The 25,938-nt window shown below is 41.0% G+C and overlaps 1 long non-coding RNA gene across 1 annotated transcript in view; it reads left to right on the plus strand.

Moving 5' to 3' along the window:
• LOC134730293 (uncharacterized) overlaps window positions 1-25,938 on the plus strand; it is a 462,039-nt gene that overhangs the window by 55,502 nt on the left and 380,599 nt on the right. Inside the window, exon 2 of the long non-coding RNA XR_010112048.1 lies at window positions 3,065-3,159. This is a non-coding gene — a long non-coding RNA (uncharacterized LOC134730293). The remainder of the gene's footprint in view (window positions 1-3,064; window positions 3,160-25,938) is intronic.

The raw sequence follows: 25,938 nt of genomic DNA on the forward strand, positions 1-25,938 counted from the left end.
AGGCCTAGGAGGGAAAAATGGTTTCATGGGCCAGGCCCAGGGCCTTGCAGCTTTGTGTAGTCTCAGGACTTGGTGCCCTGCATCCCAGCTGTGGCTACAAGGGGCCAAGGTACAACTCAGGCCATTGCTTCAGAGGGTGCAAACCCCAAGCCTTGGCACCTTACACATGGTGTTAGGCCTGTAGGTACACAGAAGTCAATAACTGAGGTTTGGAAACCTCTGCCAAGGTTTCAGAAGATGTATGGAAATGCCTGGATGTCCAGGCAGAAGTCTGATGCAGAGGTGGAGCCCTCATGGAGAACTTCTGCTAGGACAGTGCAGAAGGGAAATGTGAGGTAGGAGCTCCCACATAGACTCCCAACTGGGGCACTGCCTAGTGGAGCTGTGAAAAGAGGGCCACCATATTCCAGACCCAAGAATGGTAGATCCACTGACAGCTTGCACCAAGTGCCTGGAAAAGCCTCAGACACCTAACACCAGCTGTGAAAGCAGAGAATAGGTGGGCTGTACCCTGCAAAGCCAGAGGGGAGGAGCTGCCCAAGGCCATGGGAGCCCACTTCTTGCATCTGTGTGCCCTGGATATGAGACACGGAGTCAAAAGAGATCATTTTGCAACTTTAAGGTTTAATGACTACCCTATTGGATTCCAGACTTGGATGGGGCCTGTAGCCCCTACATCTCGGCCAATTTCTCCCATTTGGAATGGGTGTATTTACCCAATTCCTGTGACCCCCATTGTATCTGGGAAGTAACTAATTTGCTTTTGATTTTACAGGCTCATAGGCAGAAGGGACTTGCCTTGTTTCAGATCAGACTTTGGACTTAGACTTTTGGGTTAATACTGGAATGAATAAAGACTTTGGGGAACTATTGGGAAGGCATGATTGATTTTGAAATGTGAAGGACACATGAGATTTAGGAAGGGCCATGGGCAGAATGATATGGTTAGGTTTGTGTCTCCACCCAAATCTCATCTTGAATTGTAATTCCCATAATCTCCACATATCAAGGGCAAGACCAGGTGGAGGTAATTGAGTCATGGGTCAGTTTCCCCTGTGCTCTTCTCATGATAGTGAGTGAGTTCTCATGACATCTGATGGTTTTATAAACATCTGGCTTTTCTCCTGCTTGTGCTCACTCTGTCCTGCCACCCTGTGAAGAACGTTCCTGCTTCTCCTTTGCCTTCTGCCATGATTGTAAGTTTCTTGAGACCTCCCTAGCAATGCAGAACTGTGAGCCAATTAAACCTCTTTTCTTTATGAATTACCCAGTCTTGGGTATTTCTTCATAGCAGCATGAGAATGGAGCAATACATTCTGGATACAGATTTATCTTTCCTGCTTCTGCCCAAATCACTCTCTGTGGACTTTCGGAATACCTTATTCATCATCATAGTATTTGACTCAATATTCCTTCTGACCACTGGACTCACTTTATTGCCAATGAAGTGCAGCAATGAGTTCCTGCTCATGCAATTCACTGGCCTTAGAAAATCCCCAATACCCTGAAGCAGTTGGCCAGATAGAATGGTAGAGTGGCCTTTTGAAGATTCAGTTACAATGCCAGTTGGGTGGGAACACCTTATGTGGCTGCTATAAAGCAGCAACTAATCTCTCCATAACCAGGATTTATATATCCAGGAAATCAAGGAGTGGAAATAAGAGTAGCTCCACTTACTATTAACCCTAGAGTTTTAGTAGTGAAAATTTTGCTTCCCATCTCAGTGACTTTGTATTCCACAAACATAGAAGACTTAGTTCCCAAAGGAGGAAAATTTCCTCCAGGGGATACACCCATGGTTCCCTTAAACTGGGAGTTGAATTTGCCTTCTGTTCTCTTGGGCCCCTCATACCATCAAATGAATAAGCAGTGGTTGAGGGAGGAGGGAGCATTGCTATAATGACTGGAGTGATTGATTCTGGCTTGTTGAGGGTTGCTGCTAAACAATGCAGCAAGGAGAAATATGTCTGAGCTAAGATGTCTGCTGAGGCAAAAGGAATATGGAATGGATAATGGAAGAAGAAAAGTATAAATATCAGCTAAGACCATATGACTAGTTGAAATAAAAGCATCATACTATTACGAGTGTTTCTTTCTTATTTTGATATGAACACACACATAAACAAATTCTTTTCTTGCCCTCCTCCATTGCTCTACCACCTAACCTCATACCTCTCTCTTTTTTGGAGACAGGGTCTCACTTTGTTGCCCAGGTTGAAGTGCAGGGGCACAATCATGGCTTGACCTCCTGGGCTCAAGCGATCCTCCCACCTCAGCCTCCTAAGTAGCTGGGACCACAGGCACATCTCCCTGTGTTGCCCAGGCTGGTCTTGAACCCCTAGGCTCAAGTGGTCCTTCTGCCTCAGCCTCCTAAGGTGCTGGGATTATAAGAGTGAGCCACTGTGCCTGGCCTAACCTTGTATCTTACTAGCTAAGTTATGGAATATCAAAGGGGGAAGTATGATTCAAGTAGAAAAGGAATGAGCATCACCAAAAGACAGATAAAGGGGCTTTGAATATTTTTGATACAAACAGGTCAGTGTTTCAGGTTGGAGGAGAGTTTTATGATGTTAGGTAGAAGCATGACATTGTTATTATTTTTATTTGGGTGGTAAGTATAGTTAAAAGAGGGAGGTAGAAAAGGGGCAGACTGCAATGCCTTTGTTATGTGTCGACTAAGCTGGAACTATGTTTCCCAGAATTTATTTCCTGTATGGGTTTTGGTAGGATAAAGCTGGGGCTGGCTACAAAATAAATTTTCAAGGTTTGGAAGGTGGAAGTGCAGTAGCAGATATTACACTCTGAAGCCTGGTGGAGGGTACAAGGCACCTGCTGCTCCTCCACACGAGGCAGCCACTGGGCCCACATTCTCCTAGCTCCTGTCAGACCTCATCCTTCAGTTTTTCTGAATCTTAGGTCAGGTGTGTTTACAGTTTTGTGGTGAAGTGTGCCAGCACTTTCTGCACATCCCCATTGAGATTGGGGATGTTGAGAGACAGATGCAGGTTACAGTTTGTCTTTCTGGGTTCCCCTACTTCACACTTACCTTTTCTTTGCTTTCCAGTCCACAGATTTACAACTTCAGGTGGCCTGCACCAGACCCACGGGGCAATAACAGTCTTCCATTGAATTCTTTAGCAGTTTCTACAATTGCATAAGGTCAGTCACTTTAATAATTCCGTTATTCCATATCACTCACACTGGCATTGCTTTTCTGCTAAAACCTTGACTAAAATAAATGAATTCTGGTTTTTTTGAACCAAACTCTGACCAATATAACTTAAAAGGTAATGGCCTATCTTTCTAGTTCATTTAACAGAGTTAAAAGTTCATTCTGGGCTTATTCTTCACTACCAAACACATGTTTTCTAATCACTTATTACTAATTCATATATGCATCCAACCATTGTTTGCCAGATATTGTGTGAGTCCAACAATGAATAGAGTTGGTGCCTGCCCTCAAAAGCTAATGGAAAAAGACAAAAACAAAGACAAAAACAGACATGATAAATGTGACTTTTATTGCCACTGCTCCACTAAACTACTTATTCAAGGTTACTGAAGATTGACTATTGAAGGTCCTTTAAGTGCCAAATCTAGTAGCTATTTGTTATTCTTATCCCATTTAACATCTCCAGAAGCAATGAGCATTGAGCATTGCTAACTATTGTCTAGAAAGTGAGCTCTCTAAGAGCAGGGTTCTTTTTTTGTCTTGTTTTGTGCTGTGTTCCCAGCACACAAAATAATACCTGGCATGCAGAGGAGGAGTTAATACTTGTTGAATAAGGCTGGGCATGGTGGCTCATGCCTGTAATCCCAGCACTTCGGGAGACTGAGGCAGGCAGATCACTTGAGGTCAGGAGTTTGAGACCAGCCCATCTCTACTAAAAATACAGAAATTAGCCAGATGTGGTGGCTGTGCCTGTGATTCCAGCTACTCAGGAGGCTGGGGCACAAGAATCGCTTGAACCTGGGAGGTGGAGGTTGCAGTGAGCTGAGTTTGTGTCACTGCACCACAGCCTCAGTGACAGTGAGACCCTGTTTTTTCAAAAAATATTGTTGAATAAATGATTGAATACATTTGCTTGTTCTTAAGATTTGCTCTTTCATTGGTTTTTGAGATATTGTAGTCTTCCTGTATTTCTTTTACTAATTTCTCCCCTCTATTTTCATTAACTTTTCCTTGATAAATTGAAGCCTTCCTCAATATTCAACCTCTGCTTGCTTACTTCTTTTGTATTACATTTATTGATTACACAAATATTTAATGAGTACTTAATCTGCATCAGGAATTATGCTGGTCACTTGTGACCCAACAGTGAACAGGTCAAGTGTGCTTCTCTGATTTCATCCAATTCCCTTCAGACAGAGCTATCTCCATGAAGGTGACTTCCAAAATTCCAGCTACCTCCTGGAACTTTAAAAAAAATAGAAGCCCTGTGCTCAAATTCAACATGCCCATTACAGAACTTCACAGCATTCACCAAAATATTCTTACATATAGGCACCGGCACCCTTGTGTTCATCCTTCTGACTCCACATCTCTTGAGCCTACATCTGAGGCTCTCCATCTTCTGTCCCTAAATCTCCTGGTCTATATTTATCCATTCATTTCACTATTTTCCACCCTTCCTGGACTTGTGGCCATTTCTTGGTACTTTATTTTGCTAAGAGCTGATGCTCCTTCCTCAGTTTGGAATGTCCTTCATTCTTCATGTCTTTTTCCAATGGAAATCCTCTTTTTCTGTCAAAGTTCAGCCAATCACTACCCAAGAAATGCTCAAATTAACCCAGTCGGCATAAATCACTTTTACCCACTTCACTTGCACTTTTTTTCTGTCTTTCATTCAGGTAATTATTAACTGGTTTTCCTCCCCTAATAGATGGTCAGCTTCTTAAAGAGTTTTATTTTTATGGTTCTGACAGTAGCATCTAACATAATAGTAATTGACCATGGTAGGTACTCAATAAATATTTAATAAAAAATATACAGGGGCAAGAATGAAGCACTTTACCAAGCGGGGAGGCTGAATTTGAAAGTAAGGTAGGAAGAGAATCCACCAGTGGGACCAAGCACAGTACTTGGAACCTGCGACTGTCAGATGCAGACTGTCACAAGGTCAGCTGGGCACAGGCAGGGGTTTTGAAGAGGTCTGCATGAGGAAGGGAGTGGAGTTCAGCTGTAGAAGGTTTGAAACACTTTTGACCCCAGAGGTCATTCTCATACTGGAATTCATGGAAACTCCTCTCAGTTTTTGTGGGAGAGTCTACTATTGACCTGTCCCAGCATCAGCCAGATCTGTATTCTCTCTCTCTCTCTTCATTTCTATACCATGCTAGAGCCTCTCAGGCATACATGAAAAGGTACTGACTGGTGGAGGGATTATAAAAGCTGGAAGGACATGTTTGTTGCCTGAATTTCCCTGTCTCTAGAATATCTTTCTGTGTCTTCTCTATAAATAAACACATCTTCCAAGTAGAAGTTAGAAATCTCAAGTGTTATTATCTTATAAGGTGTGAGGGTTATGCATTTGGCTGAATATTATCTCTCCATGTACACACACACACACACACACACACACACACAAGACTTGAGGAAATGGACATGTCTCATTATGTTCTGTCACATCCATTGCAAAGGGAACTTGCCAAAGCTGTTCATTCATAACTCTGACTCAGTGAGGAGTGGCTTTCTTGGGCTTGTATACATGATCAGGCCTCTTTGATCTGTTGGCTCTGTTATTTTGAAAAACTTTTATTTTTTCCAAAACAGACAGAAAAATGCAGTTTGCTTTTTTGAGCAGAGATAGTAACAAGGCAAGTCATTTATGAGTTATTGCAAAATACCACAAGGAACAGCAGCTGAGGAAGGAAAGGGCAACTTGGGCAACACGTTGACAACTATCTGGATGAATTAGAAAAGTGTGTTCCAGCAAGAGTTGGGATTAACAGCAAATAAAACCACATCCTCCACAGAAAATATTAAACTTGGGACTAGACTATGTTTTATGTCTTTGTCCAGACATCAGGATTTTAGAGCTTGTGACAAGAATGATTTTGGTGAAATGTTTTGTGATGGAAGATGTATTATGATGATGATGACTGTTCATTATGCTCATACATTTTAATTTGGGATTATTATTAGCCCTGGGTACTCTTTTGCAAAAAAGGGACGATTTCTACTGGACTTACTGCAAGGTGCATTCTGTGGCCATCTTTTTTTTAAAATAATGAATTGTTGTGGATAAAATTTATGTATAGCAAGACAGCTTGTATTTCTCTCACCATTTCAAGAGTCCCAGTGGCGTTGCTTTCAGTATGTTAGAGGTTTGATTGTTTATGTGGGCTATTCTGTTTTTGTCCAGAGTCTGTGTATATAATCTACTTAGATTTTGGGGGTCTGCTGTCTCTGGCCACTCCAGTTCTGGGTCTGACATCATACACATGTGTATGGTTTGCACTGAGGTGCTGCTTCTCTTTTGGTGTGCTCTTTACCAACAGGCAGTAATCCTCAGTTGCCAGAGTCAGTCCTAACTGGAATCCATCTGGCTCTCTGCAGCACAGCATCCTTGCCTAGAAATATTGAGCGATCAACACTTTATATTTTTTCACCCATAATCTATGATTTCTCACTTAGATCATGTTTAGGGTTCCTAAACTCTTCTCTAGAAGAGATTAATTATATTTTGCAAAGAAGTGGGAAGAGCTAATTCATTTGATGTGTTTATCCATTTCATAACATTTCTAAAGATCTTAATTTATGTTTTGTGCACAAACATCACTCTAGTCATTAGCCAATGGTCAGTGTCATCTTTGTTTTGGTGAGGGAGACCAGAAGCCTGAAGACATGATCGTCTTACCTCATGGCCCGGCCTAGCCACTTAGCCTGTGGAAGGGTCAGGGTCCCTGTCTTTTAGGTCTTGTCACTTTAGTCATTAACAATGTACCCTTCATGATCTCTTTCAGCTCATTCTCCACAAGCAGTAGCCAGGTAACAAACATTACAGGGAGTCAGACAGAGAAAATGTTCCAAAAATCATAACTTTGTTACATCTTATTCTTTCAGGAAAAAAAAAAACTTTCAACTTAGCATCTGGACCTAAAAATGAATCACCTAATTAGAACAAGGTTTCTTAAAAGCAGAACAAGTATTTCTTATTTACTTTAGGTTTCTGTAATTTCAAACTTGAGAGTTTTGTATAAAATGCTTGAAAAAAGAAATAGCCAGTATAAGAAGTGTGCTAAAAGTTGAACAGTAATTAGCCCCTCTGTTGAAAAAGGAAAATGAAGGAAGCATTGAGGTTTGACTGTGCGAGACACAGTCAGGAGAGAAGGAGAAAAGAGAAATAAGGTAGAAACTCACTTTTGCTTGTTTTGTTTTGTTTTGTTTTACCCCGATTTTTTGCAGAAGCCAAGATTAGTGGTAGACAGGACTCGTCTGTATATCTTAGGAAGACTTTCATAAGGATCGCCTTTGCCTGTGTACACCCTCCAACTGTTCCTTGAGATTTCATGTGAAATCCAGGGGTCCCTTTGGTGTCTACTCTATCCTTTCACACTTACCTGCACTCTCAGAGCACTTTGTCTGGCAGCCTCATGTCTGCGGAAGTATGACAGTCCTATTCCAGCTCACAGACTCAGAACAAAAGGTGAGACAGAGAGTGTGCTCTTTCATGGAGTTTTGAACAATCAATTTCATCCCTAAAGTGCACGTGTACTTGCTTAGTTCATGAATAAAACCAATTTTACCTCTTTTTGAAAATGATTAATTCATCTACATAATAGTAGAAAACCCTTTGCCATGTGCCAATGAAAAGTAGCTTACCTTTTCTCTTCAATTTCCTCAACTGTAAAAGAGGGATTTGACAGGTTTCCTTCCATCACTGAAATATATGAGTCTATTCTTATTCTGTTACTAACTGAAGTAAATGATCGTATTCTCTCTTGTAAATGGGAAGGGTGATTCTGCTATTTATCTGGGTAGTCTTGCAAGTTGTGCAATCTCAAGCACTGAGCTATTGGTGTGGAGTTTGCTTCTAAGCCATTAGCTGTCGTTTATTTTTTATTTTTTTTGTAGTTACTCATTCTCTATGAACTATACTAATACTTCCTAAAAGATGTTAGAGGAAGTCATGAGATGTTCATAAAATTCTGCATGACTTACAGAGCAAGTGCTGAATAAGTATAAGGTTTGATTATTCCTAGCAGCAGTTGCCTGCAAATCTGGGCCATGCCTTTGAGGGTAATTTTTTTTTTAATAAGTTCTACCGTCTTTATAATTTTTAAGTCTATAGTTCAGTGGGCAATCTCTTTTGGTGAGAAATAACAGAATGAATTATTTTTCAAAGCATATTTTCTAAACTGAGAGGTTGAAGGGAGTGATAATTTGGTTCCTTGAAGGATAAAATCTGAACCCTCCCTCATGACAGGCGAGGCCCTACTGGACCTGGCTCATGCTGATAGGTCTGATGTCACCTCCTACCATGCATCTGTCTACATGCCAGCCAGCTTGCCTTCTTCCTGTCCCTTGGATGCTCCAGATGGTTCCTACATTAGGGCCTGAGCACTTTCTCTTGCTTTTGAATGGAATGCCCTGTACCTGGATTTCCATGGCTGCCCCTTTCTTGTCATTTGACATTCTGCTTATTGTTACCTCCTAAATGAGGGCTTCAGTGGCTACCTAATTAAAACTAAACTAAAAAATTAAAACTAGCCCCCATCTCCACCTCATCTCCAGTCCAGTCGATTGTCTACCCTATCACCTGGTTGTATTCAATTAATGCTAGGTAAAATGATCTTGTCCATTTATCTGTCTTATTGTTTCTTGTCTGTCTACCTCTTGCAGAATGTAAATTCCTTGAGGGCGCAAACTTTGTTTTGGTGACCACTGCATTCAACAACTGTTTACTGAGTGGATAAATAAATGATTACTCTCTGCCAGTGCTGTCCAAGTGAACTGATGAAGATGTTCTATCATTTGCACTATTCAATATGGTAGCCTCTAGTCATATGTGCCTGTTGAACACTTGAAATGTGGCTACTGTACTAAAAACTGAAGTTGAAGTTTTATTTAATTTTAATTAATTTAATTTTTAAATCATCACATGTGGCTAGTGGCTACCGTATTGGACCTTAAAGCTGTGTTTGGCCTATGGTACTTAGTAACTGAATCAATCAGTAGCAAGATATCAATAGTGATGTCAACAGCAAGAGCAGCAGCAACTTTTGGAGTGTCCTCTTCCTCTTTCATGATACTTTCTCTTTTTCTCTCTCAGTGGGATCAGTGAGGTAGAAAATCTTCATCCAACAAGACTGTGAAATGCCATCTTTTGAAATGCTTTTAGCATCCTTCAATGTGAGCAGTAGAGGAAGTTTAATTAATTGTCCTACGCTTTTCTGGGCTGCTGAAATGCATATTTATCATATATATTTTTTTCTGCTAATAACCTGTTAGTTGTGAAGAATTACATATTTAGTAGTTTCTTAAGAGGTAGGATGTCAAATGGCTTTCAACTAAAAGTTTAAAAAGTATATGCATCTTTTCAGAGGAAGACATTCACTATTATGTAGCACTCTTACTACAAGCTGTAATTTATTTAGAGGAAGCAAGGAGAACTAACATCCCCATTCATAGTTAAGTCCGGACAAAGCTCTTTTGTAAAGAAACTGTTTATGTACCTTCAACACTTTAAGGCATCATTTGGGGCGTATTACCTTACAGGTGATTTACATTTTCTGTTTAGTATCACTTCTGCTCCTTAGTCTGTGAAAGGAGGCTGAATGGAGATTTTTTTCCAGGCTTGCAGCTTTCTGCTGCTTAAGCCTGTAGAAATACTCCATGTTTTTGGAAGTGTGCTGCTAGGGGAATAACAGTTTTTAGACTGCTGACTTGTCCATCGTTTATCATCATTATATGGTGTCTGTCAACAGAAAACCATTTCTCAGAATTCCACAAGGAGTCATTCCATATAGAAGTATGGAGTCTTGTGACAAGAAAAAGGCATTGCAATGAAAAGTAATAAGAAAGGGGGTGGAGGGATAAACAGAAGCTTTTAGAGCTAATTCATGGCTGGCGTCATCTCCATTAGCATTGGGACTGTTTGACATTGAGTTCAGAGAACACGACCAGGGCTGGTTTCCGTCTGTCACGGTGATTAATGGGAGTATTGTTAGGTAATAATAATTTAATAACATAGCTGGAGCCAAAGAGGCACACCAAAAGGGTGTATGTAATTCTAAAACCAAGAGGAACACAAGAGCCAGGAAATTGGGGTCCTGTTCTCAGCTCTACCTCTTAGAAAAGGGCAGCCAGTAAGAAATTTTCCCCTAAGTTGAAAATGGGTAAGAGTCTACCAATGGGTAAAAAGGGTCATTTCAGCTCTTAGGAAGGGTGGCCATCTTGGTGGTTTTAATGTACTTGTATCTCACGGATCGAAAAAGTTTGTTAAACTATAACTCTTCTGAGACATGGGAGTAATGGCAGCCAATGAATCAGACAGGGAAATAGACAATTCTTTATGTGAATAGGCTGGATTCAATTCTTCCAAATAATATCCAGATTGCATTATATGATTGGTCCCACACTTGACTCAGTGGCTATCTATCATTAATGTGAAACCTAAATGAAGTTTTCTTGCTCTTCTGGGGCTGCAAGAGGCAAAATCTGGTCAACCTACAACATATTTCAATGAAGTTGCCCTTTTCCTCAGCTGGCAGCGACCGTTGGAGGGTCACAGACCCAACATGACCCATACAAACCCAGAACCTACACCATATGGGCTTTTACTCTACAATGTTGGAGCTTTTAAAGTGAGAAATCACTTTTCTTTCTTCTTCTTCTTTTTTTTTTTTCTGAGGTGGAGTCTTGCTCTGTTGCCCAGGCTGGAGTGCAGTGGCACGATCTTGGCTCACCGCAACCTCTGCCTCCCAGGTTCAAGCGATTTTCCTGCCTCAGCCTCCTGAGTAGCTGGGATTACAGGCACCCACCACCACACGTGGCTGATTATTGTGTTTTTAGTAGAGATGGGGTTTCACCATGTTGGCCAGGCTGGTCTCAAACTTCTGACCTCAGGTGATCTGCCCACCTTGGCCTCCTGAAGTGTTGGGATTACAGGCATGAGCCATGCATCCAGCCAAAAAATCACTTTTCTTACAGGAAACTGGCAAAGTGAGACTATTTATATGTTGGCTTTCCTCCCTGTCAGTTTCTACTCAGTTTTTAATCCAGTTTTTACTTAGAAAATTTCCCCCAAATGGATCTAAGCACGAATGGAAAAAGGTTTCAGGAAGTAAGAGTAGGTTTATGTGAAAGGGGAGGATGGAACCTGGCCAAATGCCCTCTGGACCAAGTGGCATGTGTTGACCCTAATAGCTCTTGCTCCTTGTTTAGTCTATCATGGTATCATGGTAGCTTGAACTCCTGTGGGAGAGAGAGGCCAAAATGCACTAAGGCTAACAAAGGAAGATTGAAAGTAAACTGCAATCCAAGAAAAGGAATAAGAGGGCTTTATATTTGTTGTAGTTGTTGTTGTCTTTTTTTTTCCCCTCAGTTGTTTAAACTATATTTCTTTTCCCCAGTGGTTTGAACTAAATTTCGTTTCCTGCTTCCAAATGGATGTTCTGGGGGCTAAGAAAATTAGGACAAAAATTCAGGGTTCTCAGATCAGATAAAGGATTTTATTATATATTTGCAGACAGGGTAGGTGCTCTTCATCTCCTATGCCTGAGCAAAAGCAAATGGCTATCTGAAGGCAATCAGGGATAATTTCTATCACTCACAATCAGGAGGAGGTGATGCTGGGTGTCTAGCCTGTAGGCTTCTATTTAACTCTGGTCTCAGTTGGAATGTGTTTACACTCTACAGAGTTCAATGGGGGATTTGACTTTAGTGGGAGCACAAGGTTTTGTATTAGCTTTTTCTTTCCCAGGGCAAGTCAAGGGGAGGAGTTCTGATGAGAATGAATTAGGGTCAAGGATATTGATTGGCCCACAGTACGAGGCTGTGGAGCTTTGGTGTAATTGGAGAATGAGTCAGGGTCTGAATTTGTGTTGGTTTTGTTTTAGACTTTTCCTTCCTAAAGAGGCCTCGTGGAAGGAAGTTAGACAAGTCCTAGGCCCCACAGGCAAATTCTTGCTTTCCCTTCATTTCCCTTGGCATATTTCCTTGGACTAAGCTTTGGTTGCCATCAGAGTGATAAGATGAAGAGGAGACTTCAGTGTAGGCTGGGGCAATAAATAGAGGGGTAAGAGACCACTTAATCTTTCTCTGGCCTTGACATAAATGGAACTATCATGGGCTTTGGCACAAAGGCCTCTGGGTAATAAAGGTGCATTTTCCTGGTCTTCCTTTCTGAACATGCATTGCTCTCAGAAACATTGAAGGGATGACTGGGTTGAAGGACTGTGGATCCCCAGCTATTATTCAATTTTTAACTTAAGACAAGATTTGTAAAGTAAACACTTCCAGTATCTATTTTGATGCTGCTTCTATTTCTCAAGTAGACTGCCACATATTCTTGACTTCAAGCTGAACAGGCATGGATGGATCTATCTGTGATCTGAGTTACAGAAACCGTAAGAGAATAAAATGACATTCTCATGGTAGTCAAATCAAAGGACAGATTTGTCTCCTTTTCCCTCTCTTTTGTTAATTTACTATAAATCGGTGCAGTCAGCTTGCTGTAGTGCAGTGAGCACCAGCTTGGAAGTCAGATGCTGTGTTCAAGCTTTTGGTCCTCCTTCACCAGAGTGCATAGCCATCCAAGTCCTCTCATTCTATAAAACAGAAAGTTTGAAGTGGAGAATCACCAAGTTCCCTTTCAACAACACCATGCCAACACAACAAAGCAGACAACCGAGGCAATTCCAAAAGGAAATTTATGTCCAAAGACTTGTTTGCTTGAAATATAAACATCAAGGCATAAAAATAGCTCTAGCAGTTTAGTTTTAAAAGTTAATTTCGAGTTCCTTATTAATTAAGTAATTAGAAAAGTTTTCTAACTGCTGTTAGTTGAGGCAAAGACACTTTGAAAGTTTGTGTGTGTTTTACTTAAAATTGCTATATAATTATTTCTTGACTTAATTTCGAAAACAAAGATCATAACATTCACAGAACTATTACATACTTTACAAGATTTAATCATCTGTTTAATATCCATGTTATCTCCCAAAGACATAGTTAGTTATTGTCCACATCAAGTACCTATTCATTTGTGTTCATCTCCCCAGCTCCTTGTCTTTCTTGATGACCAAGTCTTATTACTGTTATCTTCTATTCAGCTCCCTGAGGCCTCTCAGAGGGGTTAGGTGTAGAACATGCTAAAAAGACTATAGGTTTGATCTCCACACAGGTCACCTGTTTTGCCCTCTTCTGGCCATAGCTTATGCCTTTTCTCTACCAGCTACTCACAAATGAGCCCAGGAGAATATGGATGGATCTGCACAAATCCATCACCTCTGTGGGAAACAACAGTTTAAAGTGGGCTTTATTCTCATGATGATGGGTCAGTAATAATGAGATCATTGTTGTCAGGCTAAGAAAATATGAAAGTCTGCCAGAAGAAACCATTTTGGCACCCCCCTGAGTATATTAGTCCGTTTTCACAGTGCTATAAAGATACTACCCAAGACTGAGTAATTTATAAAGGAAAGAGGTTTAATTGACTCACAGTTCTGCAGGACTGGGGAGGCCTCAGGAAACTTACAATCATGGCAGAAGGCAAAGGGGAAACAAGGCACCTTCTTCACAAGGCAGCAGGAAAGAAAGAAAAGCCCAGGGGAAACTGCCATTTATAAAACCATCAGATTTCGTGAGAACTCACTCACTATCACGAGAATAGTGTGGGGGAACCGCCCCCATGATCCAGTCACCTCCCACCATGTCCATCCCTTGACACATGGGGATTAAAATTTGAGATGAGATTTGGGTGGGGACACAGCCAAACCATATCAGCCAGTGACAGTCACATGCAGAAGGCTGGAAAAGAGAATCAAACGAGACAGCACCTCTCAGTTCTGTTTCCTGGTCTGGTTACTTCTAGGTGATGGACATGGGACAGGCTTGATGGCTGGTTTACTGAACTGACAATGACTGAGTCTCATATGCTCTAACAGAGCAGTATGCTAGCTATCTGGGGTGGCAGCAACAGAAAAGAGGCCCCAAATGTAATCTCTACTTTACAGTGATCATTCATCATTGTGCTTTACACGATGCAATGTCTTGACTGGAGAAAGTTCTCTCTTGTTTGTATGTCGTGATTATTTGTATGGTTTACTGTGAAACTGTGAGTTTTAAAGTTTCCATAGTTACATTCCTTTCTGGGCAGGAATTTCCTCAAACTTTCTATCTAAAAATTTCCAGTGAGAAATTGATAGAAGAAATCCAGGAAAGACACAATTATTTGTCACAGAAGAGGATTCTTGTATCTTACCATTACAATTTTTTCCTAGAGAAAGAAAAGTACTGTGCCAAAACTGGAAAAAATGGTGAAGTACTTTTAAAGCTGTGAAAGTTTGGATGTGAGTGATTGGAAAATGCTGCCCTTCCCCCACTTTTGTATATTGATTTTTGGTTTTAGCCTGGCCAGTGTTAAATTTTCCCTAGGTCAAATTGCCCTCCATTAATGCAGTTTTAATTGAAGCAGAGAACTGAGGTAATAATTTCATCTTTAGCAGAAACTTTTTTTTCTTGTTTTTTTTTTTTTATGAGAGTTAAGTTAGAATCTTATCCTTCTAGAGCCCAGTGACTTCATATGCAAAGAGTACATTAATTATGGAAGTTAATTCTGCATGAGCACTTTGCTAAGAATTTTCCAAACCCCACATTTTCATCATTTTTGTTGTTGATTTTGCACCTTAATTGCTGTTATGCAAAATAGAGACATAGCATAAAACATACAATGTGTATAACCTGGCTGAGAGAAAGTGCTTTTTAGGAAAGTAACATGAGGAAAGTTTTAACGTTGTGTTTGTCTTTGCTTTTTTGAAGAGAAAAAGAACAAAATCAGCAACAAAAAACCCAAAACTTGGTCTGGCCACCACGGAGCACAGTAAGATCTGCCGAGATTCTGGGCTGCACCTTTCTACTGTTGAAAGTCTTTTATAACCTGGCTAGGAATTAGGCAGCTTTTAAATTTGGCAGGTCTCTGGGTTCCATTAAGAACTCATTTAAATCCTTTTTCAGTTGAGCCTGAATTTTAACTATCCCTTGTGGGTTTCAATTAGGATTGTTATAGAATTAGGTGAGGATGGAAATTAGATTAATGTAAAGAAACAACAGCAAAGATACTATGTTAGAAAATGTATGATTCACATATCTAGATTTTACCATAGTCATCAAACCATGAATAATATAGAAATGAATTATTAACCTGATAAAACATGTCAGGCAATTGATGAAATTACTGCATACTTTGGAAACCTGTAGTAACAATAAAAACACGTATAGTTTTATGGCTCTGAAGCAAATTGCCTGCATCACCTGCAGCAGGTTTAGTTGAAATAACTAAACTAATTAGATAAGAAATAATGAATGAAAATAAATATAAAGGTCTAGGTCAGATGAAGAAAAGCTGTTTATAAAATCTGTATGTTATATTTGTATTAAGGTCTTGTTTTAAGGTATGTGAGAAAGGAAATTGCAAATTAAGTCTGGTGCTACGTATACTAAGAGCCCAAGTTTTAAAACTGTACAGTATTGTTTGGCATAAAACATTTTCTTTCTGCCAGCCCCCTCTTCTTTCTTCCCAACGCACAACAAATACTGTTTATCTCCTTGGAGTGGGTGAATGCAAAATCAGACCCTGGTTGACCCTATTTTCAGAAAAATAATGACTAATGATGCATAGTTAACTTCTCTGGCAAAACAATTATAACAAATCATATAGTAAAATGGGCTTTTTAATTCATTTTGTGTTCGGTTATATGAATTTTAACACATTTATGGATTTGGGTTGCAACTACCACAATCAGGTTATGGAACAGTTCCATCACCCCTAAAATCTCCCTTCAGGTACTTTCCTACTGAAGTCACATTATTTTTGAGTGGAGATGTCATTGAGACACGTTCCTAACTTGACATGTTCAAAACACGACACTTTCAAACCATTGTAAAAGTGTATTATCTCTTTTGCTCTCATTTTGGCGTTTGTTTATATGTTAAGTGCTCCTGCCCAAGAGTCCTATACAGTTGACAAATTTCCTCAAAACTAAATGGGATTGAATTGAGTATGATCATCTGACCCAAAGGCAGGACATGCAGAAATGTTACTGGAGTAGTGTTGCAAATTGTAATTCAAGGGATTAAGCTGCTAGGAACTAGCAATAGTCAAGGGAAGGGCTTATGATTTGGGATAGGTAGGACTTAAACCCAGGGAACAGAATGGGAAATGGATATTCCAGGCTGAGGAACTGCATGAGCAAAGCATACAGGTGGGAAAGTGTGAGATCTGGCTGAACACAGCAGGTAGCTCTGCATGGCTAATATGAAAGATCTGTGGAAGGTGATAGTGGAAAAGAAGCCCAAAGGTATACCAGAGTATGGATTTTCTCTAATTGTTGGTGGGAGATCATTTACTTCTTTCTGAGTAGGTAGGAGATTTGATATGAATTATGATTCCAGAAAAATAAATGTGTAGGACACACCCCGCTTTGGGGACAAGAATATGTGAGACATCCAGAAAAGGATCCCAATGACACCACAAGTTTTCTTTAGCTGCTCCTCAGTGAATTCAAGCCTGCTTGGTATCAGAACCTTCTGCGTGTGTCTTATGCTTGGGTATGGAGACGCATGAAGATTAGATTTCATGTTGGTCTTAAAATATCCTTTGGTTACCTGTATTAAGTTTAGGATTAAAGAATCCTTGCAGTAGTGTTAAAGAGAAATACCAGGTGGTATTTTTCCAATTATTAGAGTCAAGAGTCTAATGTCAAAAGGGGAAAAAACCCAGATCAGTAGCATTTCTTTTATTTTGTATAATTCCAACTTTTATTTTAGATTCAGGGGTACATGTACAGGTTTATTACATGGGCTTATTGCAGGATGCTGAGGTTTGGGGTACAAATGATCCCATCACCTAAGTAGAAGGATGGAAACCCTGTGGGTAGTTTTTTAGCCCTTGCCCTCCTCCCTCTGTTCTCTCTTTTGGATTCCCCAGTGTCTATTGTTGCCATATTTATTGCCCATGTGTACCCACTGTTTAGCTCCCACTTATGAATGAGAACATGTGGTATTTGGTTTTCTGTTCCTGCATTAATTTACATAGGATAATGGCCACCAACTGCATTCACGTTGCTGGAAAGGTCATGATTTCATTATTTTTTATGGCTGTGTAGTATTCTCTGGTGTATATGTACCACATTTTCTTTACCCAATTATTTGCTGATGGGCACCTAGGTTGATTCCATGTCTTTGCTATGGTGAATAGTGCAGCACTTCTTAGAGACATTATTTTACAAGACTTATTCTTGTCTGAGTGAGCTGTACATCATACATATAGGAAAATAATAGCAAACCTATACCTCAGATCTGCAGGAACTCATTCATACAAAAGCATGTAAGTGCATATACTACATATGGGGTATACATATTTTCTGGAAGCCCAGTTGTGGGTTAGGCTAGACTTTAGAAAACTGTGGCAGCCATCTCCTGGCACCTCAGCCTAAGTTATCCTGGCTAGGCCATTCAGCTCTCATCTTCTCTGTAACCATCATTATTAAGGTCTTTTTGGACATTGGTCCTTTTTTGATGACTTTCTTACATTTTATTCTTTCTTCCTCCATTTCCTGCTAGCTTCCAGGTTCCTGATCCAGTCTCTTGAATCCTGCCTCAGTTGGCGTCCTGCATAATCTGCCTGGTTCATTCCTGCCCACCCAGCCCATAACTTCCACTGGATCCTTACTCTTGCCTGTGTCTGGCCTCTGATGGACTTACCTGGTGTTGACTCCTGACCTATTTCTGATGTTACCCAAATGAGGCATATTACTACCGAGGATCTCTAGTCCGATTTATTTCAGATCACTGACTAAACTTTGAGCAGTGGATTAAAGTTCCATCTTCCACCACTCTTTGTACTTTTTACTGTAGTAATATCAAATTGTTTTCAGGCCTCCATGCCCCACTGTCTCCAAAAGAAGCATGTGACACCAGGATGTTTCATAACTGCTTTACTCAAATGGCATGAAGAGTTGGTTTGGGGCACATTTAGTTCAGAAAAGAGTCCTGTTTTGTTTTGTTTGAGATAGGGTCTTGCTCTGTTGACCAGGCTGGAGTGCAGTGGTGCCATCATAGCTCAATGCAACTTTGGCCTCCTGGGCTCAAATGATCCTCCCACCTCAGCCTCCCAAGTAGTTGGGACTATAGGCATGCACCACTATGCCTGGCTTTTTTTTTTTTTTTTTTTTGGTAGAGATGAGGTTTCACTGTGTCACCCAGGCTAGAGAAGAGTTTTAAAAATTCTAGTTTAAGGCCAGGCACAGTGGCTTCTGCCTGTAATCCTAGCACTTTGAGAGGCTGAGGCAGGTGAATCACTTGAGGTCAGGAGTTTGAGACCAGCCTGGCCAACATGGCAAAACCCCGTCTCTATTAAAAATACAAAAATTAGCCGGATGTGGTGGTGTGTGCCTGCAATCCCAACAGTAGCTGGGCAGGAGGGAGGCTGAGGCAGGATAATTGCTTGAACCTGGGAGACGGAGGTTGCAGTGAGCTGAGATCAAGCCACTGCACTCGAGCCTGGGCGACAGAGCAAGACTCCATCTCAAATAAATAAAAAATAAATAAATTAAAATAAAATTCTAGTTTAGTTCCAGATTAATAATCAGGAAACTAGATTTGCTTCTGCTTTAGATAGATTCAAGAGAGCTTAGAAAAGAGCCTTGGTTCAAAATTGGGTTAAAAAATGCATTTAGTTCTAGGGCCAGGAAATGAGAATGGTTTCTTTTAGTTTTAGATTCATGATATTTTTTGGGTTTTGCTTGGATTAAAAGGACAAAGACAAGATGGATATGCAGACTGTAGTAACTAGGTGACATGTCACCTGAGGGGCTATGCAACGGTAGGAGTAAGATTTATTTTCTAAGTGATCGACTGTGGCACTGTGTAATATAAATGTTCCACAAGATTACAGTCCTGTATCCAAAGCACAGGGAGGACAGAGAAGATGCTAACACATATGACATGACACCACAAACAACCATTCCCCTTTGGGCCAAAGAAGACAGTTGATCTTTGTTGTCCCACAGAGGGGAAACTGATTTCAAGAGATCTGTGGAACATGTGTTCTGCTCATGTCTCTAAGGACTACCAAGAAGAGTGGTGTCTTGCTTAGGAAAACACTGAGACCTGGGTGTTAGGGTCAAATTGACCTCTTAAAAAGACTACTACCTTCTTCTGTGTGACCTTAAAACTGTCTCTTAAGAGCACTTGAAACTCCCTCAACCCCAGAGACATCCATCATAGCTTGGTATGATTAAGGAGGCTTTTTCCCCCTTTCACAGCAAAATGACTGTTTTGAAGCTCTCCTGAATAGCTGAAGGGGAACGTTGTCACTTTGGTTATTCTTTCTACAGACTGAGCACTTCCAGGGATATTCTGCAAATGTGGGGGTAGGAGGAAAGCACAGCTTTTTGCAATTGGATTTTTCGATGTCCCTGGGACACAGAGGACGTCTTTACTCACTGAGCGTGTGAGTCCGCCCAAGCTTCGTCGCTTGCCCTGCTAGCATGTGTCAACCATGCATGGTGAGATTATAGGGACCGGAGAAACAAAGGAAGGCTCTCCCAGGAGGGGAGGGAGTGGAAGTTAGTAAAGATGCATGTCTTATACAGCAGCAGATATTAGGACTGTCTCTGCATGCTATGTCATTACAGCTTTGCACTGAGACAGCTCAGTCCACTTCTACACACCTGCCTCTTCTCAGGCAGAGGGAGGGAGAGGACAAGCATGCAGAGCTGCACTTGCTCAGCCTCAGGTCTGTGCTCCTTCCCTCTCAACAAAGCCCCATTTGCCAAGTCAGGCACTGACTTTCTTCCTGGCACTGAGTGAAGGGCTCCACAGTCACCCTGCCATTCAATCCCTTACAGTGGGCTCTGCTATTATCCTCACTCTATGGGTGGGGAAACTGAGGCTTAGAGGTGTTAATAACCTTCTCCGGGTCACAGAGATAACACATGTGAAGACTGAATTCAAGTCCAGGTCAAATTTTTGGTTAGGGAACCTTAGATTGTATCCACTAGAATTATAGGATTAAATTTCCCTGTACCTGAAATTACAATGAAGTGAGGTTGTTACTCTGATGACTAAGGTGCCCTTTAATTAAAAAAAAATTGGCTTGCTGTTTGTGATTTATCCCTCCAGATTAGGGGCTTGAGGATTAGGCAAACTAATTTTTTCAAGGCTGACTGTTTCCTCCTCATCTCTTTGTCCTACTTCCTCCGTAGCATTTTCTTGGCAGCATTTAGGTCTCTCTGTTCCTTTCGCTTCCCCTGACAGCCTATAGCTTCACTGGGCACTGAAAATACACTTGCTTGCACTGCTGCTTCAGGGCTCTTGCAGGAGGTGCTATGTGGTGTGGAGAAAGACAGATTAGAACTGGGTAAGGAGAAGCCAGTGTGCCCAGGTGGAGGTGGGGCTGCAGTGTTACACACGATGGTCAGGATAGGCCTCCTGGGGACCATGATATTTGAAGAAAGATAGGAAGAGCTGTGTGTGTGTGTGTGTGTGTGTGTGTGTGTGTGTGTGTGTGTGTGTGTGTGATGTGATGTGTCTTAACACCAAACTAGATCGTGAACTCCTCGACAGAGGTCCTGTTTTATATTACCTGGCATTCTGTATGCTGTGTTCATAGTAGGCACCCAGATGTATTTATTAACCTTAGTGTATATGAAATTTAGTAAATTGCTACCAGCGACGAATTAGGTATGAGTGAATAGTGGGATGATTTATTTTCTTTTAAGAGCCTCTCTTTCTTTTAACAAATAACATTCTTGTTCTTCTTTCCTCTGGCCATAATGGCAATATATGCTTACTGTAGAAAACTGTAGAAACCCTGCAAACATAAAGAAGAAAATAAAAATCACTCACAATTCCAGCTCTCAGTATAATCACTGCCATGCATTATGGTGTATTTTCTCTCTTTACACACACACACACACACACACACACACACATAAGTTAAAACATAGGATCATATTCAGTAATATTTAAAATGTTGAATGACCTGTATATCAGAGACACTGATCCACTGTAACCCTTCAGTGGTTGGATGGTGGGGATGGTCGAGGGACTCTAGAGGATGGGCCAGTGCAGCAGGAGGACACTATTTACTAGTACTAGGCCAGGTTGGCCATACTAGCACATCTGGAGTGACCACCAGCCCTGAGTGTACTGTATGTAGTTTTGTACCTTACTTCTTTTCATCTAACAAAGCACAATCACAGTGTGATTACAAGTCTCTTAACTAAGTTTATAATTTTAAAAATGTCTTTATTGTAAATGTTAACTTTCATCATGGCACTATAAGTATCAACTAAAAAATATCTAAATGCTTTTAAAGTCTTTTATCTTGGGCAAAGCAACACAACAGATCCTACCTTTCCACTGTTCCCCAGATCCTAGCTGGCTCAAGAGTCTTCTTGCCTCTGCTGCAGCAGTTACTTGGCTTGGTGTGTAGATGTCTGAATGCCATGAAGTTTAGAGAGGAAAAGATGACAAGAGCAAAGTAAACAAACAAGAAAGGCCATGGATCTTGGTTGATGCCAACAGATGCCGTGTCGTGAAGATGCTCTGAAGGAAAGACGTTGACGGGGTCTCCTCACTCTCCTGGGCCCTTCTGACTAGTGACTGTCTTCTCACTGCTGCTGCTACCGGTGCCCAGTTTTTGCCTGAAGCCAAAAGCTGAAAGCTCACATAATCTTTTGAAGAGTACTACATAAGTAAATTGAGTTCTCATAATGAAGAATAGCTGAGTAAACAATGCCACACCATGTGGCTACATGCATTTCCTAAGATTAAAAACATTTGCAGTCACAGAAACAGACAGGGGATAGGAAACACAGGTCTATTTTATTTTGTGGGTTTTGAAATTAAACCAATTGTTTACAGTAAAGGCGCTGAAGTTCTGCAGATTAAAAGAATGAATTAAATGTATTTATTCAACAAATATTTATTGATCATCCACTACATGCCAGACACTGAGCCAGGTGCCAAAGACAAGCATGGGTCATAGAGGTTTCATGGTGCTTCCAGGGAAATTTATTAAATGGAGACAGAGCAGTGATTATGCTTTTCTTTATTTCATAAATGTGAATAAGAGTATATAGTTGTTTCTCAGCGAAATGTTAATTTTCTTTATTTTAGGGCTTCAGCTGCTTCTGTATAAGAGAAACTTTACTTTCAGCCCCAGAAGTTCATTCCAGTGTGTTTTCATGAATTTACAGCTATATCACAGATATTGCAACATATTGTTGTGCTTCAAATCCTCCAAGAGGGGCCACTTTTGATGTGCTGAGACATTTAAAGTTGGAAGGCTGTTTAGGAAATTGATGCAAAGACTGTGCATTATCATATGTGGAGAGAGAAAAAAATGGCATCTTGAGAGAGGTGCACATATGCCAGGTTAGCCGTGTCCCACCCCATGGGATGAAGAGCTTGAGGAACCAAGGGAAATGCTTATCTGGAGCCCACATCTGCTTTCAGACCATATTCTGAGGACCCAGAACTTCAGATTCCCTGGCCCAGGGTCTCTAAGTCCATGATCAGAGCCTGTGAGGGCTTCTCTTGTAGGTCTGCCATTTTGAATGTTGACTGCTATCACTATGCACTGGTGTGCACCCAAGCATAGAAGACCACCTCCAAGTAGGATGCAGATGGGAAAAGGGAAGGTGGCTGGACCACCACTGATGTTAGGTATGGGCCTGCATGTAGCTATGGAAATTTTCTCATTGGTTAAAAAAAATGATAAAGCAAGGTGGTGTGTGTGTGCGTATGTGTGTGTGTGTGTGCATGTGTTTAATCTTTTCAACATTTCCCATTACTTCCTAGGGTTACCCTCTGAGAATTTAGATGAAAGGGAGGTGACCTTTCATTAAATAGAGGATTCTGTTTATTAATGTATCCTCTATAGTTAAAGAATTCTTTTAGAGGAAAACTAAAGTTGAGCATTTTATTTTGTGCATCATCGTGTTCTTTGAAGCAATGGATTACATCTTAATCCTGCACACATTCTTAAGATGAGGACTCCATCTGGGAGGACTAATCTTCCACAGAAACGTCTGGGTTACACATGTCCATCCGGTCCTTTGCCAAGTGCTTAATGGAGCACGCAATTGTTGGTGAGATATACTGAGGTCCTCTGGGGAAACCTAAAAGAGAATCAAGGGACTCAGAGCAGCCTGGCGTGCACATCGTTTGGGTCCAGCTTCCATCGCTCAAGCCATTTGTTTTAAATAATTACAATTAGACACTCTTCTCTTTATGCTGTTTCTATTTTTAATTCCATTAAGTTTGAAATAATGGAGGTTATTTTACTCTGTCAGTTTTACAATTTTCCTTTGGGTTCATTTCTGTCATTGAAGTTAAAACTAGATAAGAGTTCCAGAACCCTTAAATCAAGAATCTAATGATTCGGTCTTCACACTGCTCTGGAAAATGCAGGAAATGCACTTCCAGTAAATACTTCTTTCTAAGCCTTATGGAGTCCTGCAGCCATAATTCATGACAAACTATCTCTTGCATTGAGACTGGTTGCAGAATCATGAACTGTCAGAGCTGACAGGAATCTGAGAGTTCATATGGTGTCATTGCCTTACTTCACAGGTGAGGCATGAGGATTCAGAGAGGGGAAATGCTTGTCCAAGCTCACAGAGCAAATATAAGGTGAACTAGGACCCAGGACTCCATGATGTAGTTTTCCATCTTCAGTTCATGCGACTGCAATGAATGATCAGGTGGTTCAAATTGTTTCATTGTTGTTTCTTGGTTTAGGCCTGAGAAACCTAAACAAAACTTCAACAACTTGCCCATCCCCTATATTTTTGTGCTTATAACAAACCATTTTGAGTAAATTAGGAGTTCTTGGCTTATTTCAGCCTTATCCCTACACTGTCAATTCTTGTTATTTGTAGTAGTTATGTTCTGTAAGTTTCCATAAATATCATTGCTCCTAGAGGAAACAGTTAGGTTCCCATGAACCTCTGGTCACAACATTTTCATCAAGCAATCAATACATAACCTTGCTTATATGTGTCTCTGCTTAAAGACACCTTATTTAATATATGTTGTTGATTTGTTAACATTTAACTCATGGCCAACATCACTGTAACTCATGCCAGAATGTGGCTTATCTAGCACATGTATTTTCTCTGTAAAGCACATCACAGCACAGCCTTCTTGTGCTTAGGAACACCAGACAGCGCTTCAGCACTGTGCCTAGGGGCCGTTTTACACAGAGAAGTCACCAACAACAAGCACAGACACATGAAAAGCTTGGCATTGCATAGACTGTGAAGAGGAGATGTATTTATAGCATGAGAGCTGAAAGAAGAAGGCAGAGCGTTGGCTTGTTCCACCTCAGCTGGGAACGTGCACATCAGGGACTCAGTTTTTTGGCCACTCCACGCGTACCTATGAGTGACCACAAAAGTGCTGTGAGTATTGATTTTGGGTGTTACAAATACATTTTTAGTTGGTGAATTTGCATATACAGAGTTTGTGAATAATGAGGATCGACTGTACACACAAGCTTGCACATATCACCACACATTATAATTTCATCCATTAATTTTTAGGTTTCACTTCTGATTCCATGTGGAGCACTTTCAATCCTACATTGGTGGTGCAGTTATGCTGGGAGCCTTTACACAGGCTTCCTAAAAGTCATTCTTCTAAGTGCACCTAGTTTCTAATAGTTGTGTTGCTGAAAGACCCCTTACAGTAGAGCCAGGCTCCATCTCCCTAATCCCGGAACTTCACAGAGTGGGAACCCTCTCTTGGAACCACTATCCACACTCCTCTCCCTCCGATTATGCCAGCTTGTTATGGGTGAAGAGGTGGGTCTGTATACAAACTTGTCCCAAGGAGACTGCTTCATAACTGCTTTTGCCCCCAGAGTTCTGTTCTCAGCCCTCTTCTTACTTGAGCCTCACTTAGGAGTGCTTGTTAGTCCCATGCCTGACCTAGCCAGGCCCATGACTCCCAAATCCTTACCTCTGGTAAGACCTTTCTTCTGCTCTCCGTATCTCCCTCTGTAGTTTCCTCCTTGACATTTCTACCAGAAAGACCCACTGGGACCTCAATATGTCCCAAAGAGTTCTCATTGCCTCCAGCCCCACTCCAAAGCCTGCTCCTTCTTCTCTTCTTCTGGAGGCCTTGGCACCTTGGGCCATTGCCAACCACTTACACAAGCTTGAATTTTGAGTGTCATTCTTAATTGCTCCTTCTCCTTTATTCCCAGATTCTGCTATCTTGTGAAGTCCCACAGATAGTGCTCTTGCTCCCATCTGCCCATGCCTCTCAAGTGTCAATTACATGGCTCTATTCCAGTTCTTATTGAGTGTGGCTGTCAGTCTGGCATGCCTCTGAGCCACTCTCCACAGTGCTCCCAGAAGGATCTCTTGGGAACACAAATGTGACCATTTAACTCTCCTTCTTTAGATCTTTCAGTAACTTCCCATTGACTACTGGATACAATTTCAATTTAATAAAGGCCTTTTCTAATATGACTCCTGCTTCCTCTCCTGTTGCATCTTCTATCACCACCCGTACACCAGCTACATTCTTTGAAATTCTTAAAACACCTCATGCCCTTCCTGCCTGCTTGCCTTTCTGTGTGCTCTGCTCTGCCTGCAATCCTGTTCCTGCACCCATTCCTCTTGTGAGCTCCTGCTCACTATTCAACACGTGGCTCAAGGTTTGCCTCTTCTATGAAGCCTTCCTTGACACCTGCA

This window comes from Pan paniscus, chromosome 3 (genome assembly GCF_029289425.2).
Source record: "Pan paniscus chromosome 3, NHGRI_mPanPan1-v2.0_pri, whole genome shotgun sequence".
Lineage (NCBI taxonomy): Eukaryota > Metazoa > Chordata > Mammalia > Primates > Hominidae > Pan > Pan paniscus.